Here is a 19,146-nt window from a genome sequence, read left to right on the forward strand (position 1 = left end):
ACAGTTCCCTGTAACATCTCTCATACAATGAAACTTTCAGTTACAAGCTCTTATTTTAACTGTAAGAGAATACATAGGAAATTAGTCACAGAACACAGTACTGAATGCATAATTATTTCCTAAATTTGTCTAGGAAAGAGATTTCTTGTACTGCTAAATTATATGATTCTGCAGGCTATTTTTCCATCCCAAATCAGAAAGAAAAGCCAAGTATTTTTGTATATGAAGATCCCAACATACATTCTGAGTAGAGTCAAATCATTACTTTAAGTATAAATTCACATTTCAAAGTGAAGAGTTGTTAGGGTACAAAAAATAAACTTCTACTTAGGAAAACATCAAAACCAAACTGTTGAAAAATTGGAATGATTAAAAAATGTAGTTTCAAGATTCCTAAATGTCTATGTTTTCCTATTGGCAGCTTTGGTTTTAATTGCCAGGCTTTAATGATTGGCTGAAAAGTTTCTTACAAAACATATACTTGATGCCTAGTCTTACATCTGTGATCTTTCCCCCTATTACCAGAATTATTCAGTCTTATGTTTCAGTTGCAAAATTAGTACAACTCTTCTCCCCCCTCCCCGCAGATTTTTAGCATTCTAAGACCACTTTCCACAGTGGTGCATTGGATGCCCCAGCCATAGAACTCACACACTGCTTGTGCAAAGCATGGCTGTGCAGAACTCTAAAAAAGTCACTGGTCTAATCACAGTAAAATCAAGACTGATTGAGGCTTTCACTTTAGAATTCAAATTTAACTTTGCTTCCTGCAGAACATGCATAGCCAAACCTGGTCAGACCTTCTGGAAGCCTCAGTGAGTGTCTCTACTGGATCCATGCAATGGACTCACTGAAGAGACTCACTGATCGAGGCTTGGTTTAGGACTATCTATATTATCAGAATCAAATTACTTTTAGTTTATTTATTGCCTACTTCAATCACTGGTTTCACTTGCCTCCCTGACATAAGGTATTTCAGTCTGAGTAACCTTAACAAACTTCATCCTGGAATACTTAAAGAATTGGCAATCTCAGAAGCATTAGCAGTTACATTTAAGGAAAAGCGGAGGACACACAAGGTAGTGGGAAGCTAAAAAATATTGTATTTTATTTTTTTAAAAGAGGGGAAAGGATAGATTATTCACTTTAAGTGTCCAGGAAATACTGGAAATAATGAGCAGACGTTTTCCAGTATGAATTGAGTAACAAAAAGTACAGACTCATCAGGGAAGAACAATTTAACTTAAGTACACACAACAGTAACAAACTTTTAAGACTGTGTAGTAACAACAGAAACACACGTCTTGACGGAAGACTTTTGACACTGTGCTGTGCACCGAGCAAGTAGGTAGAAAAGCGTAGCCTAGAGAGTCTGTGGAAGAGGCTGAGATCAATTTTCCAAGAGACTCATAATTTTTCACACTTCCATGGAAAGAATGAATAAAGAAAGGTTGCATTGGACTGGGTCCTGGCCAGGTACCATTCAGTGCTGTTTTAAGTAAGCTAAATGGTTGATAACAATGAGTTACTACATTTGTAGAGGATATGATAATTAGGAAGAGCATACATATGTTGGAGGCAGGAATAAAACTAAAAAAAAAATACGGAGTAACTGGAGAAATGCTCTAATACAGTAATTGTTACAGAATTACAGTAATTCTACATTAAGACAAGATGCAGAAGTACCAGTTTCTATACTGTGGTGGAAAAACAAGTTCATGGTGGGGAAAAATTGACTAGACAGAAGATCTACAGGGAAAAAAAGAATCAGAAGATATACATGTTTGCTGAAAAAATGTGAATGTCACCTTGGGGGATAGAAACTTGTACAGAGCCTTAAAGTGATGTGATATGATCCTTCAATTCCATTCAGGTTAGAAAGAACTTTACTGGAATCCATCCACAGTTGTACTCTGAGGAGGATGTGGACCTACAGGAGAGGGTTCAGAAAGCAACAGCTTAAATGTCCTGAAAGGAACTTGTCTTTTCTTACTTCCCAAATAGAAGAAGGGACTTTCACAATAACTACTCATGGCAAGGATATTAGGTGCAGGGAGGTTACAGAGCCTCTTTAACTTAAGGTCTTCACAGAGACATCTACTAGAAACGAAATAAATAGTTTGTATAGTTTGTTTCTGAAATTAAGTAAAAGAATAAAATCTTTTGAAATCTCTTGAAGACGACCTTGAGATTTTACATGGATCTCATGATGAACCCAGGACTTATGGAAGTTCATCACTTCCAGTAACAACCAACAAATGTAGTTGCATTTGGAAAGCTGTTTGTGAAGATTTTACAAATCCAGAAAACAGAACCCGGAGTGTTCTGTATGTGTTTGCTGTCCAGGATACATGAAGAGACATAGGCTGTATATGACTGGAGGGAGACATTGAGGGGAATGCACACAGGAGAAGGGACTCTTTACAGTCACCAACTCAACACTGGGCAGGACCATTAGAGGAAATAGGCTGTCCTTCTATTTTGTGTGTGGTGGGGTTTTTTTAACCTGTTAACCCTGAATAAAATACAACAACATGCTTGACTGGAAAAATAGTATTTATTTGAAGATATTAAGAGATGGAAAATCTACCACTTCTTTTGTAATTTTCTTTAATGGTTTAACGTTCCCTTCCCTTGGGAAGGGCAAAAACCCAACCCATTCCAAACCAAACCAAATCAAACCAAACCGAAACAACCAAATAACACCTCCCTTCCCCCCTGTCTGCATTATTTCCAGTCTGAATTTTTGTGGATTTAATTTTCTGCTCTTCTTTATTTTCTCAGTAGTTTAAAAAGCCCTTGGATGACTGCTTTTCTTTCTTTTCATTTTCTTTTTTTTTTTCCAAAATGTGGATAAAACTTTCTGTTTGTCTCCTTGAGAAGTAAAGTCCCAGTCTTGCTGGTGCCTCTTTTTTTTGTATTCTCTCCAAGTTCCTGACACCCTCTAAAAACTACAGTTACCAGAAGTGGATATGATGCTGTACTATCTTTCTGCCAGTGCTGAATACAAAAGTTAATTTACCTCTCAACTCCTACTCACTGATCTGTTTATTCAGCTATGAACTGCAGAAAGATGAAATGACCTCTTGCATCATGGGTCTGGTTCCCTGCTATTTGAATTGCCCAACCATTTATAAGAACTAGAACTGCTGCATTGGGTCCAGCCAAAAGTCCATGAAGGCCACTACCACTTCTCTGCCAGTAGCAAGTCACAGAGACTTAAGGAAAACCAGAACAAGTTTACAGTGATCTTTTTCCCAGTATATTTCACAGTTTTCATCAGTTTGGTGTTTAATGACCTCTTAAATAAAAAGCTGCACCTTTGCGCTTAATAATCCTTGACAGATTTTTCCCATTAATTTATGTAATCTGACATTAGCTAGTCCTTCTACTGTGAAGAGTAATGAATAATCTTTCACTGTTCATCTTCCCTATACTGTTCATGACATTTTATTTCTTTATCATATATCTCTTGACATTTCTCTTTTCCAAGATGGATGCTCCTAGCCTAGCTCACTCTATAGAAACCAATGCCTAATTTTGCACATAGCTGTAATTTCTGACATATTTTTCTCTTTCTACTCTTTTATTTTGGAAATGGGGACAAAGAACTGCACATAGAATTCAAGATGCAAGTTCTATTTTTAATTTGTTTGTCCTGGTAAGAGAACTCTGCAAAACGACTCAGCACCAATACTCAGTTACCTAAATTAGTTATTTAAACAGACTGGCCAGATTTCCAGGGCTATTGAGTACCCACTGCCTTCCACTGAGGTAGTGGAAACTGTGGTTTTTGCTCTTCTGAATATCTGAGCCCTGCTGTGGACATTGAGCACATTGGAACTAACCTTTGTAATACAAATATATCTTGGAAATAGCCTGTTTGCCTGAACAGCAACAGAATGAAAAAATTCCTCTCTTTCACATTTTTTAATGCTGAGGTTAAATATGCAATCATGGGCAGGCAGGAAGAGGGTGTGCAAACTCTCTGCAACTGTATCATTTCATCATTTTTATGAGCAGTGGGGATTATTTTTTTGCAAAGATCACTATGCATTATAAAAACATCTGATTTTTGAAACACATTTCCTGGCATCTGAGACTTCAGCAATATTTCTTCTTTTCTTCTTGTATTTTAAATTTTTTTAGAGTTTGTTCTTCCCCCCCCCCCAGTCTTTTTGAGAAAATATGACTAATTATATTTAGCTTAGGTTACATTTATGTTGCCCTATGGAAAAAAAGTGTTTATCTTTTGCAGCAGCAGTGGGAATGTTGAACTGCTTTACTAGTCCTATGTATTCCCTTGTAACAAATAGGGGAAAAGTTTTCGTTCTTCTTAAACAGAAGGCTTTTTATTGGTGCAACCCTTATTCTTTGCCACGGATTGTAACTTCACTGAAAGGCCTAAGTGAAAAAAAAAGGAACAAATAATGAAGCAAAATTCATGAATTTGAGTACACCTGTCTCTTGTACTGGAAAAGTCCCATGGAAAAGTAGTAGTATTGTTCTCCTCTATCAACCTGTCTCCTTTCATAAGCATTGCAGTTTTTTTTCCACATAATTAAAAAAGGACATTTAGCATCCTGGGAATTTGTATGCTTCATTTACTAGCACCTGGTGTACCTCTTCCTCTCTCTTGCTTTGTTTCCCAGCAAACATATAGAGTAGATTATATAGCACAGAAAAGACAGGAAAGTCCACAGGGCTGCTTCTTTCTGGAAAAACGTGGCAGTGTGGTTTTATTGCATATGAAATGCATCTCTCCTCTGTCCTTCATGGGAGCCATTCAAGCATGAAATAAACATTTGGTTATTCAAGTAAATGGCAGTGTTGACCTTTTTCGCCTACAAATGGTAACTCAGGACCTGCATTGCAGGAATTTCAGATCCTGAAGCAGTAGAGGAAGGTAGAATTTGCTCACAGTGTTTGGACTAATAAATACCAAGTTTCTTTGGTGAGCTCTACCAGAGCTTTCTTGTAACAAGAAAATTCTTCACCCCCATGATGACAAATGATTACTACCATTTCCAGGACTGCAGGTTCTGCCTTCTTTAGTTTCTGGAGCTGAAATCATTGTTACCAACGTTAGCAGTTCTCCATTGGCCAAAGGGATTTCACTAAAGAGAATCTGCCTCAATATTTTGCTTCTTAAATTATGCCTATGTCAGGACTTGTTATCAGAAGCAGAGCATAGTACAGAGCTAGCTGAAGATGTTTCTCATCTAATTGCATTTTAATGCCCACAGCACTGCAAAGATAAAGCCTATATTAGTGGTGGACATATTACAATTGCACTTTGTGCCCACTACAATAAAATATCTGTCTGAATGGAGGAACTACTTTATTAAACAATCATCTGATTCTGAGAGTTGTGCTTTGAATTTCCCTTCATAAGCAATAATGTTCACATGAAAAAGAATTTTTCTATTAGAACACAAGACACAGTGTCATAGGTGCTGCCTAGAAAAATGAATGCTGTCTTGGGAATCTAGATGCATGAGTTATGGCCTCAGCCATGCTTTTGTGTTGCTCACAAAACCTGGAAAAGTGATCGCACTGCCTAACTTTTTAAAAAAAAATTATAATCACTGATCACTAGACATGAAATCTGTCTTAATATTTGCCTTTTCACACTGTTCACACTTGCTCTTTCCTTTAGCTCCAGCAATGCTGGAGGTGTTTGTGGCCTCAGACCTAGCAGCATCTGCCTGGCATCACCTCAGAGCATGCTGATGCCATGCATCCTTTTCATCCTACACCTGCGGTGACTTTGCTTGCATCCTTGGTCAACTACTTCAAAATCTAGCATTGCAAACTACTGCAGAACAGGTATGTCTATTTAGCTGTTTGTTCGGCAGCACCTTTGGTACAGAAAATATCTAACATTAGCTCTCAAAGCAAGTGCTGAAGATACTTTTGGGAAAAGCCTGTAGGCAAGAGCTGGCAGCTGCTCCCTCCAAAGCTGCTGGCATAGCTCCTGGGAGCCCTGCTGATCCACCTGCTGATCCAGCCAGAAGTCTGCTGGGAGCCAGATGAGGGCAGGGGAGGGATCCCTGGGCCTTGGATCAGCCCCAGATAAAGACATTACTGGCTTTAATTTTGTCAAGCCTGGAGAAAAGTGAGAGTCAGTGCTGAGAGTCCGTTGGGAAAAACTAAGATGCTTCACACATCCTCAAAAAGGCTAAAGTGGGGCAGTAATATAAGGATGAATCTGCAGCCCTCAGGTCTGTGCTCTTTGTTATGCTCGGGGACAAGAGAGGGTGAAAATTGTCTGCCTGTGGATTTGCATCACAAAATCTCAGTGCTCTTCTCACTCTAGATACTGTTGAGTGGGATGATGTGGGATGGGGTGAGATGAGGTGGAGATGAATCAGAAAAACATAGTATCTCACTTAAATTCAATGATCTGTGTTGATTAAGAAGAAATTATTTGGCTTTACCGAGCCCCAAGAGACCAGTTTTGTGTTATATCTTGCTTGCTGTCTCTCTCCCAAAATAATATTGAAATCTTCTGCACAATCTCAATGAAGCTGAACTGAAAAAAAAATCTGTGGAAGATGCAGACTGAGAAGTAGATCCAAAGCATTCAGCAAAATTAGAGGATATGATGGTTTTTTTGCTTTGTTGGCACTTTGCAACTTGCTTCCTCATGTGAACTTTTTAGTGCTATAGCAAAATCATAACACTTTTTCCCCCAATATGATTTAGTAATAATATTGATTTGTTGTGAAAAAAAGGTAAAAATTAACTAAACTACAAACAAACAAAAGAACCCAAACGCCAAAACCTCCAAATATACCAAACCAACCAATCAAAAAAACCAAAAAAACAAAAAAAAAAACCCCAAACCAAACCAAAACAAAAACCCCTCAAAACACTTAAAAACCCCAGGTAATTGATTTTCCCAAATATCCTACCTTAATGAAATCAAAACAAATTTTGCCCTGGCCCTCACCAATGCTACAAATCCACTCTTATCCTTCTGTAGACCAGGGAGGCAAGGCCTGGGCTCACACTGAAGCAGTTGCATGTAGTGATCCTACAATATCATTGCAATGTCCTGCTGGCCCTGGGCAAGGGCAGATGTCTGAGCAAGCACCACATTGCAGTTGGTGCAGTCATTGCATCGTGGAAGCTGTGACAGTGTGGAGGCAAACATAAAGTCAGTGTGGAGGCACAGAATTACATCATATATTAAAGCTTCCCAATCCTTTTGAGGCCCCTGGGTGCATATGCCACCAATTCTGGGTGAAATCCAGAGCTTGCCCTGCAGCTGTTGATCCCAGCACAGGATATTTCTCACAGCAAACCCCCCAGCAGGTCCTGGCTGTGATCAGAATGGCCCCTTGTTCCTGTGAGCAGAGGTAGTCCTATTGCTTCCTGCAACATAAATGTCATTTTTATATTGCTTCACAGAGTCTGCTTGCATAGCACAAATAAATGGTCAATGGCACCTTATGTGAATCTAGTGCAGTGCACTTTACATTCAGGGTTGCAAAACAGCCTGGCTGGGCTGTGACCTTTTGCTTTTGTCAGCCTCCTGACTCAAGGAGAAATGGAAACAAGCTCACAGATTACTTAGTAATGAATAAGACTCCAGATGTTTTTAACCCCATCTTCTGTTGGACATCAACAGAGGCAGTTGGGTGCAGCTATAATATATCTTTACTCTCAAAGAAAAAGAAAAACCTGGCTCTTGTTCAAAATTGAAAAAAAAAGCAGTCACGAGTGACTTTACTAAAAGAGGCTCATGAAATGTACCTCCTTCAAATTAATCTTACTGAAATCTTAAAAATCAGAACGGTGCCACAGGGTGTTAGGCTAGCAAGCCAGAAGCGTTTGCTATGACCTTCAACTCCTCTCACCACCACTCAAGCAAAAAAAAAAATCTCCAAGCTAGCAGATTTGTATTCTTAAGAGGTTTATAACATGGGTGAAATGGCTATGTGTAAATTTTTTCTATGGAAAAAAAAAAAAAGGAAGAAAGAAAAGATTGCAGCTGCAATTAACCCAGAGAAACTGAAGCAACAAAATGGAGTGAGAGCTGTAGGAGAGAGGAGTTCTGTCAAAGCCTGAATGTGCTGCTGAAAAAAGCCAGTGAAGATGCCCACAATCTTCTGCAGAGAAGGAAAGGATGCTGTTTAGACTGGCAACCCACACTAGCCAAGGGGCTGGCTGTATTTTAAATGGCTATTATTTATTCATTAAATAAACCAATTAAATCTCTCACCTCACTGAACAGCCGCAAGAAACATTTAATGTATCATAATGGCATGATAGTTAATAATACAAACTCTGGTCCAGATTATTAATCAGCCAACACAGGCATGCTACCCAAGGAGGAGAAAGGGACAAAGAAATACCTCTGTTTACTTCCCAGATGCCTGGGAAACTTGGTAGCCTTTATCAGCATTCCAAGCAAACTCAAAAATCAGATACTCTAATCAAAAATGTTCCGTCTGCAGTTTCCTTTGTTCTTCTCTTCCTGAAAGTCTGGGGCAGAGAGTGGCAGAGACTGGGGAAAAAACAACAACCAAAAAACCACTGTAAGAATCTTCATAACAATTCTTAAATTAAAAATGAAAATTATTGTATTGAAGGAAAAGAACCCCACCCAGTTATAGTGGAAATAAGGTGCATGAAAAATGTCAAACTTATTGGACCACCCAAGTACCAAACTCAATAGTTTCCTTCAAATGCTTCCTGGCTTCTTTCCTGGACAGACATGCCACAGGCAGCAGGGTGAGACTCTCACAAACCCTCTCCACCCTTCCTTCATGGTCAGCAGCTGATAACTAGCCAGACCTGATCTGACTCACTTTGCAGCAGAGGAAACCCAAAGGGTAACCTTAAAGAGCCACTTTACCTGGGAAAACACAGCTATTTGAGAATGCAGAGCTTTCTGTTACCTCTGCTGTGTAGCCACAGGGAAGCATCTCTCATCCTGCAGTGTAGTTTCCAGGAGAAAGAATGTCTTTAGCACCAGGAGACAAATGTATATTTATTCCATCATGCCCAGAAGCAGAATTTCAGATGTAAGAGCTCCTCTCTCCTTTGTGCTGTGCTCTCAGCAGCTGCCAGGTGTATATCCCATGCCTGGCTTTGAGGCAACTATGTTGGCCCTCCATGCCTGAGCCAAAGGCATGCAGAAGCTGGATTTTTCCAGAGCACTAAGTCCTGGCATGCTTCTGCTTTCTACTGAGGTCACTGACATAATTTTCCTCCATCTGAGAAAAGCTGGACAAAATGATAGAAGCATCTAAACATCCTGTTTAGAATCATCCCATTTAGAGATCATTACAAACATGTGGAATCTGTATCTGTATTTGAGATAGGTATGTTTGTCCTCTCTTCCTCACATTCTCTTTAATTTTTTATCAGTCATTGACTACATTAAGTGTAAAAAAAGAAAAAGTATTTTTAAAACATTAAGTCCTCTCCCCCTCTTTGATTGATTTGAACTCTGGGAAACAGGTTATTAATTTGATTCAAAGAACAGAGAATATATGTCTGCCTATATTTTATATATGTAGTGTGGTATTATAGTGGCAGAGTACACTATATGCTATGTAGTGCATTACTGCATTGATTTCAAATAGTATATGATATAAGCTGTAACATATTGTGTGTATTTATGCAGTATATATAGAATGTACGTATGCATTATATGTATACTTGGTTATACCTATATAGTGTACATTTTTATGGAAAATAAAAGAGTACCTATTATACAGCATGTATAATAGAGTATATAAGCTTCAAACATGGCTTTTATGTGCTACAGTATTCATGTGCAAATTGCTCTGTGATGAACCACTAGTGAGGCCATATGCATTTATCAGGTATGTCTGTCTGTGCACTTTCACTACAGTAACATGAGATTACCTATGATTTCAAGCTTCTGCAATATATGCAGTTTTCTTCCATGCCACCTATTTTCCCATGCCTCTCTGTCTACTGGATTTTGGTTAAAGGAGCTGAAGTATGAGCTGTATCAGTTCCAATGCTGACTGGCCAGTCCATGCATGTGTCCTGACTGGCTAGCTGGCAGACCAAACCAAGTAGATAATTACTACTCTTACACTGTAGCTTTTTGTTTAGTCCTTGAACTGGCCTAACCTCCATTACCAAGCCACTGACTCCACAAAGTTTGCAGAAATGTAATTTTGTTTGAAACTTCTGTCCTTCTGTCAAATTTGCTTGGACTTAACCAATAGGCAGCAGGAGGAATGACAGACAAATATAGAAACAAATAGAGAGAGGGACTGAATGTGTATGACCCAATTTCTTAGGAAACAATGAAGGGATTAAAGTTCTTAGGCACTTCAAAGTTGTATGTCTAGTCTAAATTACTTGTCTTGGTCATTTCTACTCTCAATGAAGATGACAGGCATATCCAGCAGGCATTTGACCCAGTTAAGGACATGTAGAGGAGGATTTCTTGAAAAAAAATTTGTAGTACTCTATGGCATATGGGCAGCTATTGATTGGGGAGGCTGTCCGTTGGTTTGTCACACCCATTAGCTGCAGCAGAAGCTGTGCTCTTTGGTGACCCCAGCAATCAGCCTGGGAAGCTGTACACTCCTGAACAGGAACCAAGCTGGATCAATCTGTCATTGTGCAGTTACACCCAGACCTGTGTTTCTATAAACACATCCGCTTCTTATAGTCTGAAATTTATTCAGAAAGAAAATATCAACAGTGTTGGGCAAAATTTTTCATCCCTGGCAAAATTACCAGTGATCAGATGGTGTTGCTGGGTATGCAAAACACAAAGGGCTTTCTGCATCCAGAGAAAACTTTCAACGAGTCCAGTGCAGGCTGGATGTGTCAGGCTTATTGCACAGACACAGATGAACCACCTGGGCAGAGCTGCTCACCTGCCCATGGCAGATTCACTGCACTTATGAGTAGAGGGCAAACATGACTGGTCTGATGCAGCCTGGGCACATCAGGTTTTCCGTGTGTGCATCACACATTTGTCTGCCTAGGGAATTCCAAGGGAAATCCTGATTATAGTTGGAAGCGTTACTGGAAAATGTTAACAAGAATATTTTTCAAATAGTAATTTTAAAATGTGCAAAGTCTCATTGGAATAAAACAACATGGAATGGCACAGGTGTGGAGCATGAAAGAATTACTGGGCTTGCAGATATAGAACTAAGCATAGACTTATTAGGAGAGTGCTGAAGGCTTCAGCAGGAGAGGGTGAAATTTACAGACACACTCAGATCACATGAGAATTACCATTTTCACTGCCAAAATTGTGACCAGTCACACCTAGTGTCCATGAATGTAAAGAGACATTCTGAAAACAATAATTCTGATGTAATTTGTTTTTACATTTTGAAATTCCTTAAGCTGGAGTGGTGTTAAATTTGGAAGTGTTCTAGAGCACTTATGAAGGCGAGGTAAAATACCCATATCGTCAATAGAGAGAAATGCAATCTTTTGATTGGGAAGCAAACCAGATGTAATCCCTACAGGTAAAATTAGCCCAGCTGTAGTTTTAGGAGGCCTTCCTCCCAAGTGAAAAGAGACAAAGAATTTCCTTCAGACTGTGGTTCATACTTTCATTTTTCCTTTCAGTTGCCATCTAAACTCTTTGTAGACTGATGACTATTTCTACCCCTTGGGCTTATATCAGCCCACAAATTCCTAGAATTGTTCTTTGCCACAAGTAAAAAATATAAGCATGTCCACTGTCTCAATCAGTTGTAGACTCTCCACAAAAAACCAACGCACTCCTTCAACTCCCTCAAACCCTCACCTTTGTGATAATGCCTGCAGAGAACTGCAAAGGCCTGTAGTTGTTATATTTACCTCAGCTATTTTGTTGTCCACTTGTAACCATCCCAGATGTATATTGTATTTATTTGTGGCCACTGCTTGCAGACTGTGAGGTCCTTATAGCAGGAGCAACCTTTACTGTTCTGTAGTTTTGTGTGCTGCAGTTAGTGTGACAGTTTTATTGTGCTATCATACTTGACTGTAGCTACAAGAAAATACCTCAAAATGCAGATCTAGCTCTAGACAGAAGCTCAGTTTGCCTAGGGACTCTGAGGAAAGATAAACAATCTGTAGCCAAGCCTCCTTACCTATGACAAAGCCTTACAAGCAGGTTAGCAGCTGCTGCAGGAAGAGGGGCAGCAGTGTGTGTGGTGACAGCCTCTCCTGGCAGTCATGTCCTCTGCTTCCATCGACTGTGGTCTCCTCATGTACCAGAAGCAGCAAGCTCAGCTCTTGAGGAGTCATTTCTGCTTCTTCACCACATTGGTCTTTTCTCCATACCTCACTTTATTTTCCCTGGCAGAAGTTTCCTTGGCCTTAGCCTTGGCAAAGGGAAACTGTTTTCTTGCTGAGCTGCCTGAGGAGCCTTGAACCAGCATCATCTTCATACATAGAAACATGTATGAATAAGTAACCAATTTTGAAGCTTGCTCAGTTCCTGTTCAGTTATTACACATTGGACTTCAATCTGTTTTAGTCAGTTTTAGGTGGGAGATGAGTATTTAGCAAAGGTAGTGGCTAAATGCCAGTCTTTCTCAATTCCCTCCAAAGCACACGTGGAATAAGATTGCAGCCTTGTATAATGCACTATTTGTTAGAGGTAGAAAAATAGGATAGTATCTGTACAACCATGTCTAATACTTTGGTCAAGCTGTATTAATTATATACACTATTATTTTTCTATGCATGAATCAAAACAGAGGATTTTTTCCTTGGTATCAATAAAGGAAAATGTCTTATTTATGCAGGTGCAAAGTGTGTGTCTACCCTGTGCTAGGTGAATGCAGACTCTTGCTTGGAAGCCATTTGAAAAATACCACTGATTTGTTTGGATTTTTTTTGCCTGCAAGGATTGGTCACAGGGTCAACATATGGGACTGATTTAGGGCATTATTCAAATGAGCACTCTGTGCCACTGCTTTCTTGCTCTCTCCCAAACCAGCAGCAAACTATTTCATCCGTCAAAACAGCAATCATTTTGGTAGAAGATACATCCTAATCCACAGTCTGAAAGTTATACCTTCACCATTTATCCAGACTAGCTGCTTCTCTATTCCCTGAAATCTTCCCCACGTTGTTATTTAAAAAGTATGAAAATACATATAACATACAAAAATGTAAGCATGCATTCGTCTGCTTGTATTTGTATGTTTGTGCCAGTGATGAGAAGTTTAGCATTATGGATGACCTCATGCTGCAAAAATCATCTCTGCATATATATTTTACTAATGCTCTGGAGTGTTCTGATCAGTGTTCTGGCAAGGTCAGTGGCTGGGATTAAAATGTTCTAAATTGTTAAAATGGATGTGATTTAAAAATGCCTCCTCCCTTCTCACAGTTTGTAAAATATTCCCCAAATGCTGGAGAAAAAGCAGAAGCAGGAATGTAAATTTTCAGTGATTAAATAACCTTTTGTTCACTACAGCCACAGTAGGTCCACCTCCCAAATATCAAGCCCTTCAGCAGAAACACCGACTGTCTGGGAGAAGATCTCATACTGCTTTTTGCTTACAGTAGAGGAATAAATGATTTGACAAATTGCAGGTCATGGCAACATCAGTGGAAGAGTATAGTTAATACTTAATTTAGGTACTTTCTATCAAAAAAAAAGCTGATAGTTAAGTAGTAACCATATCTTTCTTGGAAAGTGGGGATGAGTGGCAATGAGACACTCAAGTGAAAATTGAAATATGCTACCTGTGGGGTGAAAGCCAGCCAAACCTCAGTAGGAAGCTAGAGCAGTTGGAGTTGTTTAGGGCCACAGCAGACTGAGATATGTATGTCTTGGGGTTCCCTCACGTGCATGCAGACCCACACAAGCATGTACAGAAACACGCACACCATGTGCATACTGGGAACAACAACAAAGAAGTCTATTGAAGAAGTGAACAATCCAAACAACTGTCACTGAAGTACCCCACTTTCAGATCGTTCAGGTTAGAAGAGATGAATCCCATCAAATACTATCTTTTTTTTAATCACTATCCTTCCCTGATCAATTATACTGATGTTTATCATTTATAAGCTGTGTTCCATGCTTCTGCAGGTGATGTTTCTATATTTTTCTATGTTCTTGACTATAAGAAGCCTGTAAATGGTAGCCTTCAGGAACATGCCTGCAGAGAGGAGATGTAAGGTACAAAGAGTACTAGAATTTGCCAGGACCAGAATTCACTATATCACCAAGAAAGACAGCAAACTAAGAGCCTCTCTATGTCAGTCATTCCACCACAACCTAGCCTTGCAAAGAGGGTAATGAGAGTCCAGTATGTTAATTTTGTTTATCAGATGCTTGATTCTGGGTACCACTACAAGCCTGAGCATTGGTACAGCCAATGCTGCTGCTTCATAGAACAGCCTCAGTTTCCCCTTTGGAGTATGGTGGCATGTGCCAGGGCAAGTACTCACAAGAGGACATGTCCAAGACCTCTTGGCCATTATCTGCTTCCTGTAGTGTCATTCTCATCTCCCTCAGATGCTGTTCAACTCCACAGAACACAAAGCTGAGGATCTCTGACAATTGCCTGTAGTGAATTGCCTGATCCCGATCACAGGCCTCTTCTCAAGCTATATACTTAACAAATACAGGAAATGTTTCCATAGCTTTACAGATGCATAAGAAGATTTGCATCTTCAAATCTTAGAGGAAAGTGAGAAGCTACATGTTTTGTTCCTCAGCTTCCTCCACAGAAAAACAACGTTTTGCGCAGAAAAACCCCAACACTTTGCTTAGTTTCCACACTTTCACAATGGGATGGGGCAGCTATGGGTATGCACTTAGTTTATGTTTGCCCTCATGATGACTGAACACACAGAGGATGGGAAATTCAGCACTGATTGATGTAAAAACATACAGCACACAAAATAAAACATACAGCATCCTAAAACCTGTCCTTCCCTAAATCACCTAATTTGAGGATCTCCAAAACATGTGGGTGAGTAATCAACTTCTTAATAACTTTGTTTGAGCCATGGGACAATGAAACAGATGATTATTACCTCCATTTTGTCATTTATATGCTACCTGATAGTCTGCTCCATCCCATACCTAAAAAGTCACTGGGAATGCTGTTATATAGCTTTTTCTCACTTAGGTCTTTAATCCTGAGTCTTTCTTTTCCCCTCCTTCCATCAACTTCAACCAACAAATCTCTTCTACTCTTTCTTACTTTCTGTTTGAAGCTTTATCACTAATAAATTATATTCAGCTTAGTTTGCAGAGATACTGCACATGCATGGGGAAGATAAGAAAGTAGAAGGGCATGGTGACAACGCATGAAGGAAATGTCTGGAATCTTCCCTGCTGGTCCCTGAATGAGACAGCAGCAAACAAATCTTTGCTCACACAGAGATGTGTCCAAGACCACTTGGATATCATCTGTTTCCAGTAATGCCCTGCCAGGTGATTTCTCACAGGAGGTTTCATTTTCTGCTTGCAGAGGTGCTTGAAGAGGGAGATTTTTTTCAAGCTAAAATAATGGTCCCAATGAAACCTGTCTTGGAAAACAGTATAATAATTCCATGAAAGAAAAAGCTGGTGGGTATCCTGAGCATGGATTTTTTTTCACAGTACTCAGGATTTGTGCATTAATAGGCTGTTAAAGGTTAATTGCATTTCAGTATTTGTCTTTCCTCAACAGCAGTCTATATTTATACCATCATTAACTAGGATGTCAGGAGCTTAAGAGAACAGCCTAAATTTCCAAACATTTCTTACAAAAATAACTCGTGCTGACCAAAGCTGTCCAATAACTGAGACTGCCACGAAGATCAGAAAACAAGCAAGGCACTCCCATTGAGCAGTGGTCTCAAACAGGTGGGAGGGCAAGGCTTGTATATTTGGCTGTTTGTACTGTAGGAACTGGGAGTACATCCCAGATCCAAATTTGGAGCACCTCCACGGGACCATGGGACCATCCCCTCCTCCTTCTCTTCTGCCAAACTGGCAATCACACTGCTGCAAAGCCCTGAACTTTACATATAGCCATTGAGCACTTCTCAGGGAATTAAAGAGTGGCAATTGTATGGGATGAGGGTCAAATACTCTCCTCTTTTAGGAACACAGTTCTAAGTATAAACCTAGATGTTTAGTCTTATTTACACAGGTATTTCATTAGGAATAATTAATTTAGTGCTGGTAGAGTAGTTTCAAAGTTAAGTGTACACATGAGAGCAGAAATTAGGACAGAATTTAACATACAGAAACAGCAACTCTGTAACTTAATATATTTATGGATGTAATTCTCTAAGACCACATTCTTTCCTGTATAATTCTGTTCAAATCAATAGAATTACGCTGGGGATTAACTCACTCTTTAAATTTAACCACATTGAAAATAACTATAATGTCCTATGACTATAATATTTTCTTTTTCCATGGGGAGAAATTTGCCAGTATGTAATATGGTCTCACATACCTGATTGCACATTATCTCCAAATCTGCTAGAGCCTGCAAGAATGGTAAAGCTGAAGAGACCATGCTGTTTAGGTTGGAAAAGGGCCAGCTGCATCACTGGCTGAACATCCAGTCTGCCTTTGAAATGGATGCGCAAAAATCATGTTTAAATGATATGACATATGTTGATTACTAGATCTTAAAACTCCTTTGTTGTTCCAGGAAATTTCTTTGTGTGAAGGGAAGGGGGCCCAGTCCTAAGATGTCCATGGCAGCTACAGTTGCTGCTGATTTAACTAGGAAATGGAAGTGCAGCACTGGAAGTTAAAGGATTTGTTACTGTCACTTTAGAGTGGTACATGCTTGGAGAAGTTTCTTTAGAACCAACAGACTCAGAGACACATAGAACTCGCACAGCTTGGTGCTAACAGAGGTCTCTAAGACTGTACAACCTATTCATTTTCTGAATTAATGGTCTAGGATGATCAGTAATTCTCTAAAAGTTAAAAGTATAAAGTACTAAGCTCCTGATGAAAGGGTAGACCTATATCCCTTTATTTCCATCAGTCAGAACTTCCCAAGTGTTTAAACTAAAACATAAAAACACACCAAAAAAAATTTAAAGAACTGGAAAATATTTCCAGTCCCTCAAATATTCTTAGAATATTGTGGTTTGTTTTTCACAACACCTTTTAGAGTATTTTGGTTTAGTTTTAATCAAAAACTAGAAGCTCATAATTTCTTAATTTAAAATAAACCTTTGGAATCTGATGCTTCTCAGGTTTTTAATTCAGAAATTTTGTTTTCCATAGTCTAACATCCTACTCTCCTCCAAAAATAACTTTAAAACATTCAGGGCATTGTTTTAATTTTTCAGTTTGTTTCAATTTTTTGAGAGGTTGATGGTACAAAGAAAAGTGATAGAAAAAGAGAATCTAATGAATTTTCTTTCCCTTCAAAAGTAACTTTTTAATAAAAGTTGCACTTTTAGAATCAGTTTTTCAAGAAGTCAGTGGGACTATCCAGGGAATAATCACTACTGATAATCAAGATTATTATGTTGAAACAGGTGATTTTACCCTGGCTTTCGAATACTTATGGGTATTTTAATGCCTATTATGCGGTGCTAAAAGTCTTATCTCCCAAATTTTTGTACCAGCTTTTGCTGTCCGTTAAATATCTTTTCTGCCTTTCTTATATACTGTTTATATGCCACATCTTTACCTCACAGATTTGCTCTCCAGCCAGGTGCCACCACCAGTTTAAGGAAGGTTTGCCTTTGCAGTACAAATAGCTCTTGGAGCGTGCAGATCTAAATGTCATCACATTGCAGCATTTTAGCACAGGGTGATGATATTCTGTTTTGACACAGTGTCATCACACTGCATCCCAGTAGGAAGATGTTTTGACACAAAGTGCTGACAAAACATCAAAATGTTAACAATTGCTATTTAATATTCATGTGTTCTGTGATGCCTGGAGCATAATAACTGATAATAGCAAGCCAGAGGACCAGTAAAGATAGCTGTGAATATATTTATTGAATTTTTACACAAACTAATTCCCACTGAAAATTGCTGCCTGGGTGAAGGTGAACACATGTCCTCCATAAGGACTATCAAAGAGTATGTTACCAACCCAGCAACTTAATCTATAGAAAAAAGCCTAAACTGCAAACTCACCAAAAACCTTCTTCCTAGCTTTTATTTTGTTTTTATAACACACAAAGAAAAATTAACTGATGATCAGAAAGAACAGCATGGAAGAAGTACAACCCTAATCTGAGAGACTGGAGGCAGAAACTATTATAGCTGCCTACATGTGAAAGAAGAAGCCTGTCTAAGAAAAGGATTGACTCTTCTAAGAAACATCTCAGGCTTTTTGGGTGTGAGGCACAGTGAGGGGAGGAAAGGTTTCAAGCTGAATAGAGTCAGAAAGGAGCCAGCCTGCTCTGGGTCCCAGCTTTCTGGTCTGAAACTCACAGAGTTCAGCATCCCAGATGGGAAAACAGCCAAGCAAGCATGAAAACTGCAAGAGGTTTGCTCCCCAGAACTGGAAGGAGCAACTTTATCAGTTGGCTCACCTAAAGCTGAAGCCATCACACACGTTGCTCAATAAGCTTCACAGAAGGGACACAGGCATTGTTTTTACTGAACTCAATGCTGGGTTTGTCCTGGATAACAGCCTTGTGCTGCAAGGCTGCAGCAGCAGCCAGGGGCAGAGAAGCTGCAGACTGAGGCTGTTCACCATCCAGGCAGAGATGAGCAGCAGCACGACAGTGGGTCAAAGGCAGGATTTGTACAGTCATGTTCTTCCCACTGCCCAGTCTGTTCCATTTGCTGGTTTTTAGCTACAGCAAATTATTTAGTTTAAGGCAATGCTAATAAACCAGTAAAATAATTATTTTACTATATATAATGCTTAGTGGATAGCATGACACTTTTCTGACATTTTTTAGGTGTAAAACTCTGGAACTATTGACAGTTTTGACAGAGTCTGGTAGTTGTTTTTCAGTCTTGAGCTATGTTTCTCTTTATGACTTTATATTTGATATTACAGAGTTTACCAGAAAGGTGGCATATCGAAAAATGACAAATAACTCTTGAGAATTTTTTAAACCACAGGTATGCCTAAATTCAACAGATTAGCATAGACATGAAATTACTCCTTGTCATCTGCCAGTATGCAATGCATGTAAATCCATTCTGCTTCGTGAATAAAGCTATTTATTTCTTTGGAT

This window comes from Lichenostomus cassidix, chromosome 3 (assembly GCF_008360975.1).
Source record: "Lichenostomus cassidix isolate B80296 chromosome 3, HeHo_3.0, whole genome shotgun sequence".
NCBI lineage: Eukaryota > Metazoa > Chordata > Aves > Passeriformes > Meliphagidae > Lichenostomus > Lichenostomus cassidix.